Source organism: Zalophus californianus, chromosome 3 (assembly GCF_009762305.2).
Source record: "Zalophus californianus isolate mZalCal1 chromosome 3, mZalCal1.pri.v2, whole genome shotgun sequence".
In the NCBI taxonomy this organism is placed as follows: Eukaryota; Metazoa; Chordata; class Mammalia; order Carnivora; family Otariidae; genus Zalophus; species Zalophus californianus.
The window spans coordinates 194,065,103-194,079,697 of record NC_045597.1 but is presented as its reverse complement, the minus strand read 5'-3'; positions in this window follow the sequence as shown (position 1 = coordinate 194,079,697).

Sequence of the window (14,595 nt, the reverse complement as noted above, 5' to 3'; positions counted from 1 at the left end):
GCCTCCCTCGCTCCCGCCCTGCCTCCCTGCACCCTGGCAGCGCGCCCCGCGCCTCCGCTCCCGCAGCGCCTCCTTCCCCTCTGCGTGCGGCCCCCACTCCTCGCCTGCACCCCTTTACCAGCCCCTCGCCCCCTACGTCCACTTCAGTCGCCTTTCCCACGGCTCCAGCGCACACCCGAGGTTTATGTGGGGGCGGAGGGGGGGGCTGTACGCTGGAAACTCGCTGGGAGACTAGACCCCACCCTTTCTCAGCCCTGTAGAGAGGCAACGGACGACTTAGTTATTGGAGCTTGTCAGCCGGTTTTTTGGTCCCTCCGCGTGGGTCCTGGAGAAGCAAATGTGACCGAGGCAGAACGTCTCTATTGGCTTGGGTCGCTGGGCGGTGGCAGGTAGCCTCTTGGGGCCGACAACAGGTCAGGTAGCCTGGGGGATGAGGAGAGGGTGCAGACCAGAGAGCTTGACGGGAGAGCTCCGGGTGAAGCTGGTGAGGCTGATGGGGCACCGTGCGCGATGGTGCAGTGAGTGGGCAGGCAGCTCCCTTAGCTGCAGAGGGGAGTGGGGATGGGGGGGTTGTGGGAAGGGAGGTAAGAAGCGAGGGCACTAGTGTCTGGAGGGCTTTTCCATTTCTTTCTTCCTCAGCTGCTGCGCCCCTCCCCTGGCCGCCTGCTCTCCCCACTGCCATGTGGGCAAAGGCCACCAGGTCATGAACCCAGATGCCTAACTGGCAGAAATGGGAGCAAAGCAAGTAAGTCGGCACCCTTGGTGGTGCCCCCTCAGGACACTGAGATGACCACCACGTGGCACTGAGTGCCTGGACCTCAGAACTCCCTGCGGGAAGCAGCCCCCCCCCCCCCCCCCCCCCCCCCCGCCAGGCGCTGCTCATACCTCCCAACCCCGGAGGCAGGCAGGCCAGCCCTGTGGGCTGTGGGGTGGGGGGAGCTCCATTCCTCCCCTGCCTCCCTGAGCAATTGACTCAGCAACCCCAGAAGGGACCTGGGGTCTCCTGCCCTGCTCTCTTCACCCACAGACACTGAGTCATTGTATGGAGGGAGGTTGTGGGGACCCAACCCAAGTGTACAGACCTCCTGCCCTCCTCACGCACCTGCTGCCTCATCATGTTGGTGACTCACTGAGCCCCCCCCGCCCCCTCCCCCCATACAGTGCACACACACACAAGCCTACTTTTTCTTGCCCACGCCTGGCACAGCCGCCTGGACACCTCCCCCCACCACACCACAGGCCTGCCTGGCTCAGGCCACCCCTGGGAGGGTTAGGAGCAGTGGCCCAGGCCCTGTCTGTAGGAGCTCACCTCTGGCCACTGCCACGTGCTTCCAGGTCCGGCGGGAGCCTGGACTGGGGCTTAAACCTGCCTGAGGGTCTTTCTGTCTTGTTGTTATGGTGATCACTGTTGCCACCTCTTAATCCAGCCAGATTGGGAAATTCCTCAGGGTGGGGTCAGTGTCCAGTGCATTTCCGGGTCTTCAGACAGCAGCGTGGCCAGAATGTCCATGGGCCACGCTTACGTGGCAGGTTTCCAGGACGGCCCTGCTGGGGCACCTCCTAGGTGTAGCAGGGCTCCATCCCCCAGAGAAGGCCTTCTTGCTCCCGGTGAGGTCGCTGCAGTAGCACTCTTGGGCAAGGAGAAGAGCTGTGAGGAGAGCCTCTCCGTGGGGTTGGCACGTGGCCGGGAGGGGGCGGGGGTCAGCAGGTGGGGTGGTCCTCCTGGCTCTGCTGGGGCTGCGCTTGCCAGAAAGCCTTGATAACAAGGGGCAGGGAGGCCAAGCACAAGGGGTAGTAGTGGCCGCGTGGCCGCTAGGCAGTCACCGCTGGAGGTGGCTCCGCTGAAGGCTGCCAGATGTGGGGACGGGGGCTGCGGGGGCATATGGGGAGGAGGCGCTGCCTGCGCCGCAGAATCCCTTGTCGTCTTTTCTCTCTGGTTGTCTGGTCCACGGAGTCTTCCTTGCTCCCCCACCCAGGGGGCGTACTGAAGTTTTACAGAGGTGAGCTCTGGGACTGTGGGAGGCAGAGAGCTCCATCCCGGGTCACGAGGCCCCCGAGCAGCTGCCCCAAGTGCCGGCCCAGCCCTACTGTTCCCGAGACCCAGGCTGCCTCGGGCGGCTGTCCCGCCTGCCACCGTGGCCCTGCACGTTCGATTTTGTGCTGGTATAGGACAGCCCAGGATGAGAGACGTCTGTTGGCCAGGCCAGGGCACAGCTTGGCACAAGCAGCTGGGGGCACCGGGAGCAGGGCTGGGTCACACTGGGGAGGAAGCACCTGAACCCTACAGGTCCGTGTCACCCTGTTCGCCAGCCCCCCATGCCGTCACCCGCGGCCTCCGTCAGCTGGGCAGGAACCGCTGTGGGAGCTGGGTGGGTTCGCCAGGGGGAGCCCTGGGGGTGGGGGTGCGGGGCTAACAGAGCCCTCACTGTGTGTGCCCCTTGCCCCAGCCACGGCGATAGGACCACTCTTCCTGCTTGGGGGTGCCGGCCTGTCCGCCATGTGGGCTCACACATACGGCAGCACAGTGGAAGGTGCGAGTGCGCTGGTTGTTTGCACACTTCTAAAAGCAGAAAATGCCCGGGTTCCTTGAGCCAGCGGCGTGTGACGGACACTGGATTTGCCCTGCTGCTGACACCAAGTGAGGAGCTGGGAAGAAAGGGGCCATTTAGAGTCATCTCAGAGGAGGTGTGCAGGCTCCCCCACATTTCCTCTTCTGGAGGAGCGGCCTGAGTCCCGGAGGGCCCGTGCCATGGCTCAGGGTCCCTCTGCCCTCTGCTTCCTGCCTCTGCCCAGGAGGAGTCTGGGCACGAGGGGCGCACTGCTCAGAGGGGGGCCGAGCTTGGATTTAGGGCTGTGGTCTGTTGGTGGCACTACTGAGGAACAACAGAGATCTTTTTCTGTTGGGCCTCGTGATGACTTTTGGTAACCCTGAAAGCAAGTTTCTAATTAGATTGAACAGTTAAAGTCACTTCCATCCATGTGTGCCCGCTCAGAATGTCACTGGCAACTGTGTCCCCTGACAAGGGCCGAGTCCTGCTGGCAATAAGATGTGTGGGGTCAGAGGGCACAGGGTGGGGGTGGCTGGGCCATAACACCCTGACCCGCGGGGCGGCCTGGGAGGTGGTGTGATGCCCTGGGCCAGAGCGGAGGACACAGGGTCCCTGCAGCTCTGCAGGACGCTGGGGACCCGGGGGCGGGGGGGTGCAGCCGCCTGGAGGAAGGGGCAACCACAGGGCGTGGCTGATGGACAGGGTATGACACTGGGCCTGGGGGAGGCTTGGCCAGGCAGGGCTTTCTGCAATGGCACTCTGAGTCTCTAATGGACAGAAGCTCAAGCTGTCGGCCTCTGAGTGGCTCTGCAGGACCCTGGAGACAGGAGGGGAGCCGCCCTCTGGCCTTCACTGCCCCACCTCTGGATGGTGACACTTGAGTCTCTCACATCCGCTCATTGAACTGTTCTCTTGTCCTTAGGAAGGACCGGGGCCCAAGACCACCCCCAGGGACTGCTCCAGTGTGGAGTCTCAGAAATGTGGCCTTGGTGTGACTCTGCTGGACACTCAGTGGGACTCGGGAAGCTCCACCCCATTTACCGCCCCCCCCCCCCCCCCCCGGCCCCCAAGCCTAGGCCTGGTTTGCACTTCAGAGAAGCTCGGCTCTGAGTCTTAGGGGCACAGTGCCCTTGCTCCCCAGCCTGGCAGGCTCCCCTGGGTCAGGGGACGGGGAGAGTCTTCAGGACGTAGAAAACCTGGGAGCCATTATTCTGCAAAGTCCTACCTGTACGCAAGCCCGCCTCTCTCCAAACCCCTGCTGGGGGCAGTGGATCAAGGCGAAGCTCCTCGGCAGCCCGCTGGGCTCAGCAAGCCCTTTGATCAGTCAGAAGTCTGGGCATGCCTCTCTCACCCATGGCCAGGGGAGGGGAAGCCGATGGCAGCGCCAGGCTTGGTCACCCACAGGGGCGGCGGTGGGGCCGCATGTCAAGGAGGAGCTGCTGGGGGCGGTTTCTCAGGTCTGAGCACACAGCCAGCTGGAGGACACGGCCCCCACACTCAGCTCTGGCCTGGGGCCGGCTGCGGTCTTCCCCGGCTGCCTTCCTCTCCCTGGCTCCTGGAGGAAGGGGGAAGCCCAGACCTGGGGCGCCCAGGCACAGGCTGATGTGTTGGGACACAGCACCCATGTGCCCGGCACACAGACACGTGTGCATGGCCCCCTTGGGCGCCGGGGCCCCGGAAGCTCGCTGCTTTCCTGCTGGGCTGCTGGCTCTCCCCTCCCTGCGCCTCTGCCGACCGCGGCCTCTGCAGCTTCTCAGTCGGCCCAGCCAGGCCAGCTTCAATCAAAAGCCTGCCTCGCAGAGTAAAGCCCGAGAGCTCTTAACTGCTCTGCATCTGGGCTTGGCCCACTCCTGGCCTCACAGCTGACCTGACCGGTCCATTAAACCAAACCAAACTCTTCACCGTTCCCCAGATGTCTCGGGATTACCCCCAGAACCTTCTAATCTCAGGGCAGGCCTGAGAGGTGGCTTCCAGCTCCAGAGGTTTGGAGCTGAGGGGCTTTGTGTCCAGCAGATGTGGGTCCTGAGACCTGGTGGGGGGGGGGAGAGTCACTCTTTGCTGTGTGAGGCCACCCACTGTCTTTTTATTACCCTTCCCAGGGTGTGGGCCGGCCTGTCCCCAGGGCATGCTCGGTCCCCAAAACAAAGAGTGGTTTCCAGGGTGCAGATGAGTTCCTGTGGAGGCCCCTCCGGATGAGCTGGCTGAGGGCAGGGGCGGCCCAGGCACTGGGCCCCGTCCTGCCCACACCATGGCAACCAGCAGTCCACCATGAGGCCAGAGGAGACCCTGGTTTCCGTTTGTCATTTTTAAAAAAGGGACAAATCAGCATCTAAAACAAGCCACCAACTTGCTCTTCAGAAGCAGTACCATTGTTTAAAATTGTGTAGGCTTGGTCTGGCCAGATGCATCTCCGATGCGGGGCACATAACAGGTCTCTGCGGCAGCCATGTAACCCCTGCCTGCTGGGCTCAGGGCTACCCAGCAGCAGTCCGGGCCTGGTGGGAAATCCTCTGCCTTGGCATCTGGAGAGCGTCTCACTGCTCTCCACGGGGTCCACAGACATGACCTCATGCACTCACCCCCAAGTGCTTTCTGAGATCCCGCAGGTGTGGGACCTGTGCTCACTTCGTGGGCCAAGGTGCCGAAACACGGGAGACTTGGTGACTCCACGGAAGCCACGTGGCCACTGAGCTGTGCACAGGAAACAGACCTCCCTTCCTGATCTTTGCTGCTCCTGATGAAGGTGCCTGGGATGCGGGGCTGTCATTCCCAGGGTCTTCCCCAGGGAGGCTGCCAGAGAGCAAGAGGGAGTCCAGGTGGGGAGCCCTGCCAGCCAGCCCTGGAGGAGCAGAGAGCAGGAAGGCCCACATCCATCCCCCCATCCGGGGCCAGGAGCCGCAGGGGCAGGCGGGGATGAGGAGGTGCTGTGGCTCCCGTGGTCCTGCTGGCAGCTCCTGGGCAGGGGCAGGGGTCTGCTTATCTGGCTGAGGAGGACCCAGGCCCATCTCGGGCTACTCGAGGCTCAGATCAGCCTGCACTGTATGAAGCTGGCCAGTGCGGGGCAGGGCCGGGGCGTGGGGAGGAAGTCTGGGGGCTCACAGGGAAGACCCTTCTTTGAAGAGGGGCCCTGCCAGAGCCCAAGGAGCAGGCTCTTGTCACCTTGGCACAGGTGGGGCCAAGTCCCAAGGTGGACCCTGGGGGGAGGCACTGACAGGTGGGGCTGAGAGAAGGTGCCAGCCCCCGTGGGCAGCAGCTGGGAAATGCCGGGTCTGCCTGTGTGTTTCTCTGGGCAGCAGTAAAATCCTGCTGGTGAGAGAGGACATCTGATGCTGACCCAACCACCCCACCTCAGGGACACAGGGCTGAAGCGGGGAAGTGGGACCCCTGAGGCCTGCAGGATGGGGTGGTCTTTTCAAGACAGGGGCAGGCTGCTGGTCTCAGAGGCAGGTGAGAGGGTGGGGATGGTCTGGCCGGGTGGGTGAGGGAAGCTTCGGGCCCCTGGCACTGCTCACGGGCAGCTGTGGGCCCCCCAAGCACAGCAGGGACATCTCCGTGGATGAAGGAGGCACAGAGCCAGAACCGGACACAGCTGAGGAGCTGAGGGAGAGGCTGGTGAGCACAGCCTGCAGCTGGAAGGTGGCCCGTTGGGTCAGCTCAGCCCACGTCCCCAGTCTCTGGTCAGTTCTGGGGGACAGGGCAGGATACGGCCATGGCCCACCCTTGCTGGGGAGGGACAGGCACTGGAGGAGGGAGCTGGGGGTGCTGCCCCCCACCCCGTGCCCTTAGCCTTGGCCCAGGAACCTCTCAGGGCGCTGCCCTTGCAGGGAGATTAGGGGGCTCTCTGGCAGGTGGAGGGCTTCCGGAGGAGGCACGCTGGGGGTGTCAGCCAGGGAAGGGTGGAGCCAGGGAGGGGCGGGCCTCCAGCTGCCCCTGACCTGCGGACGTGGCCCTTACCCTCCCTGGAGCCCACCCCTGTCATTCCTGCCGGCACTGCTGGCGTCCGGCTGAGCACCCTGGCACCACACGCGGCGTCTTGCTGCCTCTGTCCTTGCTGCCTCCACGTTCTTACAGGAAAAATGGGCACAAGACAAGGTTGTTCCCTGATTAGCCTAATAATCTTATAAAAAAAACCCAACAAAACCAAGGGGCTTAGACTTCCCAATTTCAAAACTTACTGCATTGCTGCAAAACAAGTCAAAACGACATGATATTGGCTAAAGGTAAACCTCTAGACCAATGGACTAGAATGGAAAGTCAGAAATAAGCCCCGATACATGGACGGCCCGCTGATCCTCGGCAAGGGTGCCAAGACCATCCAACGAGAGGAAGAACAGTCCTTTCAACAGGTGGCTCTGGGCCCTACCTCACACCACGCACAAAAATGAACTCGAAATGGATCAGAGACCTGCACGGAAAAGCCAAAACTGTAAAAACTCTCAGAAGAAAGCACTGGGGGGAATCTTCACAGCCTTGGACTTGGACTAGTTTCTTAGCTACAACACCAAAGCAGAGACAGCCAAGAAAAAGCTCGATAAATCGGGCTGTCAACATTAAAGACTTCCGGGCATGGAGAGAGTGAAGAGACAGCCCGCGTGGGAGAAGACCTTTGCAGATCACATCCCTGATAAAGATCTCGTATTCAGGATCTAGAACGGATTCTTACAGCTCAGCAACAAAAGGTCGAACAATCCTATTGAAAAATGGGCAGAGGACGGGAACAGACATTTTTCCAGAGAAAATACGTAAATGGCCAAAAGCCCATGAAAAGAGGCTCCACATTGCCAGTCATCAGGGAAACGCAACTCGAGGCCCCAGTGAGATGCCACGTCATCCCCACTAGGATGGCTGGGATAAGGTGGCAAGTAGTGTTGGCGGGATGTGGAGGGCCTGGCCCCCTCAGGCACTGCTCACGGGAACGGGAAATGGGGCAGCCGCCGTGGGAAACAAGTTTGGTGCTTCCTGGAAAAGTGAAACATAGAGCTATCATTTGATCGAGCCATTCCTTTCCTGCATATATGCCCCAAAGAACTGAAAACAGGTATTCAGACAAAAACTTGTGCACAAATGTTCACAGCAGCATTATTCACCGTAGTCAAAAACAACCACATGCCCATCGACTAATGAAAAGATAAGCAGAGTGTGGTCCATCCACACAATGGACTATTATTTGGCCACAAAAAGGAATAAAGTTCTGACCCATGCTGCAGCATGAATGAACCTTGACATTGTTATGCTCAGTGAAAGAAGCCAGACACAAAAGCGGCGTTGTGTAATCCCACTTACGGGAGATGTCCGGAGCAGGGCAGGTCCACAGACACAGCTGAGTGAGGCCCTGGGCGAGGGGAACAGGGAAGCAGGGAGTGACTGCGAATGGGGAAGGGGCTTCTTTTTGCGGGGATGAAAATGTTTTATTTATTTATTTTGGAGAGAGAGCATGAGTGGGAAGGAGAGGGAGAAGCAGGTTCCCCCTGAGCAGGGAGCCCAACGCGGGGCTCGATCCCAGGGCCCTGCGATCATGACCTGAACCGAAGGCAGATGCCTCACCGACTGAGCCACCAGGCGCCCCCAGGGATGAAAATGTTTTACCACTAGACAGAAGTGGTGATTGCACAACACTGCAGATCGCTCGATGCAAGGACTCGTACATTTTCAAATGGTTAATTTTATGTTATGTGGATTTTACCTCAATAACAAAACAAGGCAAAACAGAACTGGGATGTCCTGAGTGTAGATTGGATTGATCCTTGGCACCTGGTGGGGCACCGACATTCTTGCCGAGGTCCTGATGAGCGCCTTCCAGATGCAGGCAGCCTGGGACTCGGAGTTAAGGGAGAAAGAGCAGCCTGTTCACGGGGGTCCTCACTGTAGCTTTGGCCCTGGTCCGACTGCACTTGTCTGTCCCAGGAAGCCGGGGGTTGCCGGGACGGACCGCAGGTGCCTCTGGAGGGTCCCCTGGGAGGAGCCGGGGTGGGGGGAGAGAAAGTTCCCCGGGAAGAACTGCTCTTCTCAAACTCAGAGGCGAGGACCAGGGGTTCTGGGGCTTGCTTTTGGTTTCCTATCCGCTACCGATGGATTGCCACCTCTGCAGCGTACAAAAGCCATGCCCTCACAATGTCAGATTGCCATAGAGGCCGCCCCATGCGTGCTCATCCGGGTGCTCACCAGCCCAGAGAGGGCGCGGGCCACACACAGCAGGCCAGGAGTGTGCAGAGGAGTGGGCCTGGGCCTCTGTTACTCTGTTCATCTCCCCTGCTGGCCAGCCGCCCAGCCTAGGCAGGGCCATGGGTGAGTGCGGCTGCACTCCGCCAAGCCCCTGCCCTGTCCCTGCCTCGGGCTCATGAGGGGAGCTCGGCAGGGGGACAGTCCCCTTTGCCCAGGCTGCACTCAGCTCCATCTCGGCACCCGAGTGCTCTGTCCGTACCTGGATATTTGCTGACAGCCTGGCCCCAGGGTTTGTGCCTGCCAGGAAGACTGCTATTGACTGGCCCCCCAGAGCCTCTCTCCTATGTGGGTGAGACCCCCCTCAGGGCCAGGTTCAGAATGAGGCTCGAGTGGGAAGCACAGGTGTGTGCCGCTTCTAACGGAGAAGTGGGTCACCAGCCAGCGTGCTTTCTGTTCCTCTCATTGCCTCAGGAAGACCCCGGCCCCGGGCCCACTTCATCTGGCCTCAGGCTCCTTCCCACCTTGCCTGCAGAGTTTCCAGAAGGTGCTATTCTCGACAAACGCCCAATTCTACAGCTGCACCCTCAAGCCCTCTGGAATTGGGCATTGCAATTTAATTGTGGGGTGCACAACACACAGAGACCTCACCTGCTGGCCATGCCCCCCTCCAGTGCTTAGAAACACCCAGAGTGACCCCTGCAGTGACGTCACACGTAGAGATTAGCCGGAGGGCTTGGAACCCTGGGGCTGCCATGTTAACACGCCCGATCTGAACCCGCAGTGCGGCTGTCCCCTCATCGGGTTCAGCAGGGACGGGGAGCACTGGCTGCAGCCCCTGTCGGAGAGGGTGGGGGTCTGGGGGAGGAGGAGGCCAAAGTGGCTGAAGACGGCTGCTCTCGGCCACCTCTGGTGTGTGTGACCAACAAACCAGAATTTAAAGTTTTCTAAAATCCTAAAAAAACCCAACAAAACCCCAAACTCTAGTAATGCATGTTTGTGTGATTGTTAAAACAAAATTCCAAATTCAGAAGTGTATGAATAATAAAAACAAAAAGAAAGTCCCTGTTCACACTTTCAAATCACACCCTCCGTCCAGAGTGACTGAGGTTAACACTGCAGGCATGCCTTTCTAGAACTCTCTCTGGGTTCTGACGTGGGCACATCTGTTCAGGATGATCAGGCATATTGTCGTGCAGCTTTTTTTGTTTTTTTTTTTTTTAACTACACCAAAAGTCCCGGTGGTCTTTCTGCATTTGTACCTACAGATCGCCTTGGTTATTTGCAATGCGTTGCCTACATTCTGCAAAATGGCTGCATTTTCCCATCGTGAAACCAGGCCTCTGCTCTAGAGTGTTGATATTTCAAACAAAATGACATTAAAGCCACACGGGGGGCTTTCTGTGAGCACATGCCACTGTTTCTATAGGATAGATACTCCGAAACACATCCGCTGAGCTGTGGGATGTGCATCTTAATATTTTCAGTAGATACGGCCCAGCTGGCTTCCAAAGGGACCAGGTCAGGGAAGCACCTGTTCCCGTAGGTGCTCATTGTTTGCCCACCTGGGGGTGAGAGGTGCTGCCTCGGGAGTTCTCTGTGTGTGTGTGCTCCCTGAGGATGGGGACGCAGAGCGTGTTTTCTCCAACTCGTGGCCCGTCTACTCAAGCATGCTGCCATTTCTCACCTTCATTGTTGGTCTTTGTCATATTGATTTTGGAGGCACTCTTTATGGATTAAAGATCGGGCTCTTGCCTGGAATCTGTGCTGCAGACCTCCCCGCCGCTCCACTGATGAAATGCCAGGAAATACGATTCCAACATACACAGATCTATTTCTGGGCTCTTATCCTCTGATATTTCTGTATATTTCTGTCTGGGCTGAGGCCACACTGACTTGAACACGGTAGTTTTACAGGACGTCTATTTCTTAGCTTTGAAAATTTCTTGCCTATTCGTTCAGATGTTCTCCACAAGAACTTTGGATCTAACCTGTCAAACCCCATAAATAACAGATGAGAATTGCCCTGAATTTGTAGATAAGTGCTTAGGAGAACCGATTTCTCTTTCCCTCAAAATTGAGAATTCTATATATTTCAAATTTTTCTTTTTATTCACCTTTTTATTGCTTTTCAGTAAAGTTTTATACTTTTCCTCACCAGACTTTTAAATTTTGGGGTTTATTTTTAGACATTTTTGGCTGTTAGGAGCAGTATTTTTGACAATGTATTTCCATGGGTTGTTGCTGTGTTCAGGACAGGTCGTGACTGTGGAACACAGATCTTCCAATCTGACTCACAATCTGACTAGATCACCCAACTAATTCTTTTTTTTTTTGTTTAAGTCGGCTTCACGCCCACCATGGGATTCTAACTCACGGCCCCAAGATCAGGAAGCGCTGGCTCCGTGGACTCAGCCAGCTGGGCACCCCGATTATCTGACTAGTTCTAATAGGATTTCAGTTGACTGTCTTCTGATTTCTTTCTTTCTTTTTTTTTTAACAAGGATTTCTTTCTTTCGTTCTTTTTTAAGATTTTATTTATTTATTTATTTATTTATTTATTTATTTGAGAGAGAGAGAGAGAGAGAGAGAGAGCATGAGAGGGGGGAGGGTCAGAGGGAGAAGCAGGCTCCCCACTGAGCAGGGAGCCCGATGTGGGACTCGATCCCAGGACTCCGGGATCGTGACCTGAGCCGAAGGCAGCCGCTTAACCAACTGAGCCACCCAGGCGCCCTGTCTTCTGATTTCTTGGTAGCACCTACAATTAGTCAGAACTTGACGTTTTAATTTCCAAATATTTCTGTCTTTTCTTTCTTTTTTTTAACATATTATTATCTCGACTGGGATCTCCAGTAAAATATTGGTGGATGATGAAATATTTTAAAATATTGACAATCATGAAGGCACTTGTTATTTTCTTCCTGACTTCTTTTTAAAGTTCTACCTCTCATCATGATGTCGGCGGAAGGTTTCTAGAAGAAATCTTTATCAAGTTAGGGAGGTTTTCCTCTGTGCTTTACTTGCTAAGAGGTTTGTTTTTATAAATTTTTGTAGGGAAGGACATGGAGGTTTTCTGCATCTGTTTTGATGATCGCATCATTTCCCTTCTCTCTTCTCACTGCTGTGAATTATATTCCTAGAGTCACTGATGCTGAACCATCCCTGCACTCCAGGATTGAACCTGACTTGAAATGGAAGCATCTTTTTTTTTTTTTTTTTAAGATTTAGTTGTTTATTTATTTGACAGACAGAGACAAAGCATGCACAAGCAGGGGGAGCGGGAGAGGGAGAAGCAGGCTCCCTGCTGAGCAGAGAGCCCGATGCAGGACTCGATCCTAGGACCCTGAAATCATGATCTGAGACAAAGTCAGACGCTTAACCGATGAGCCACCCAGGTGCCCCCAAATGGAAGCATCTTTAACAGCGTCCTGACCGTGGTTTGCTACAGTCAGCCCCCAGCCCTTCAGTTCTGATGGTCTGGCTGACTTCTGCTCGAGGGGGGGCCTCCCCCAGGCTCGGGGCAGTTATCCATGTCCCTGTGTCTGTGGGTGGGAGGGACCCAGTGGGCGTCAGTGGCACCGTCCCCTAGCTCTCCCTGACTGCTGTTTGGCCAGGGTGTGACCGACGGCCCCTGTCGGCCTGGCCTACCGTAGCAGGCTGTTGGTGCTCTATGTCCTGCAGTCTGGCAAGTTCTCTGTGGAGCCGGCTGCCTCCTGTCCTCTCTCTGGGCTTCCCGTGGCCTCTTAGCCTCAGTCAGCACCGTGCATGCTCTTGACAGCACCGTCCTGCCGCGGGGAGCCTGGAGGCCTGGCCTTGCCCAGGGTCACCTGGAAATGGGTGGGGGTCTCCAGCTGGGATTCCACATCCTCCCCCTGCTCAGGGGGAGGGCTCCTGACCCGGGGCCTGCAGCCCCTCCTCCCCCATCTTTATACAATCGGTCCCTGGGAAGTAGTTGCAGGAGCACAACTACGTGAGATGGCCCCCCTCTTGAGGCCTGGGTGCTGTTTTGGGCACAGCTTTTGGGGTTTGGTGTGCCTGCAGGCTTCTGCTCCCTGGGTAGATCCGCAGGATGGGGCACATGGAGGGTATGAGGACACTCACCCCTTAATCGGAGCAGAAACTGCTGCTCCAAGTTGTGGCTGCTTGGCTCCTTGCCCCGTAAACAGGCCTGGTGCCTTGTCGTGATACAGGGATGTTGGGCCCATTTGCAGATGGCATGGGGCCCTGCAAGGACCAGTCCATCCTCTACTGAAGTCCACAGAAAACACACTAATGCAGGACGTGGAACCTCAGGGAGGAGACTTGTAAGCTCCTGGCCAGGTGTCTGCCTCTTGGGGCTCCTGCCTGCATGTCCTGAGAGCCCAGCCAGGGGGCTTGGCCCTTCCAGAGTCTGCTCACGCAGGAGACAATCCTCTATCCTTCATCCTTCACCCCATTTTCTGGGGGACTTCTCATGAAACAAGACTCTGGTCCAGCATTGGCCGTGACCCCAAGGCCTTCTTCATGCTCCCTCCTCAATCCTCACAGAAGTAGGGCAGCCCCTCCCTAAGTGTCCCCAAAATACCGAGCGGAGCCTGTGTGGGGGGGGTGTCGGCTGTTCCATGTCTCTGTCCCGGCACACTGGGGGGGCTCAGGCAAGTGGCTGATGGATTCCTGACCTCTGCAGTGGACGGCAGGGTGGGGGCAGGCCTCAGAGCCCAGGATCCCCGTGCAGGCTGGGGTGTGGCTGGGTTCCCCGGGTACCGGCCCTGGGCAGGGGTTCTTGGCAAGCCCCACCTGGCCACCTGCAGCCTGGGCTGGCTCCTGACTCCCTGCAGGGGCAGCACCTCATTGACAGATGAAAATAAAATAAAATAAAATAGGAAGTCACCAAGCTGGGGAGGAGGCTCCGGGAGGCTGTTCGACACGGAGTAGATTCTCCAAGCCGTGAGTCTGATGACTGTGGTGGGATCAGCAGCACGCAGACCGGTTTCCCTTGAAATGTACAGTGTTTTTTTTTTTTTTTCTTCTTTAAATTATAGGAGGAAGGAGCGCTTGGCACAGCATAACTTGGGACTTGCCAAGCCCAAACTATTTGAAAAAAAAAAAAAAATCACAAGATTTTTTTGCCCAGACTCTAAAAAGCCTTTGATTTTGCTTGAAATTCAAGGTCTGGGCAGATGTCCCTGAAGCCGAGCCTGGCCACTGGGTGGAGGTGGAGCCGTGGGCCGGTCCCCCAGTGTGGCCGCAGTGTGGTCCTGGGAGGGGGCAGAGGTAGGGCTCCACCCCAGCGCCTGCCCAGAGCTGTTCTCCAGCAAAGAAAGCGCGGTCCCGGAGGGCAGTGGCCAGTGCTCAGTTAGATGTTCCCAGATGCCCTCTCCCACTTGCCCCCAGCCCGAGAACACAGTTGTGTGCACTCAAAGGAGCAAGTGGATGATCCCAGCCCCCCAGACATCTGGGGTTGTCCCAGGTGGGGGCCCGGGGGGTGGGCAAGGCCCAGGGTTCACCGGATATAGGTTGGAGGGAACAGTCCACACAAGAAGCCCTCACTCTGACACCAGGGGCAAGTTTGTGGCCCCCAAGACCACCCGCAAGTCCTATGATTCACTGGAAAGATGCTCAGAACCCACCAGAGCGATCACGCTCAGGGAAAGGAGCAGCCCTGGGGAGGAGCGCGGAGCAGAAGCTCAGGACACACTGCAGGAGAAGCTTCCCTGTCCGCGCCCACGGAGTCGGCACGGCCTGCCCTCCCAGCGTCGAATGTGGTCGGTGTACACGGAGCACTTGGGGGGGGCGCCCCTGTCCTGAGTCTTTACTGGGGCTCCAATGCCTCATTGCACAGGCATGATTCATTGATCGATTGACTGATTGTGCAAGCAGCTGACCTCAGTCTCCAGCTCTTTTTGAA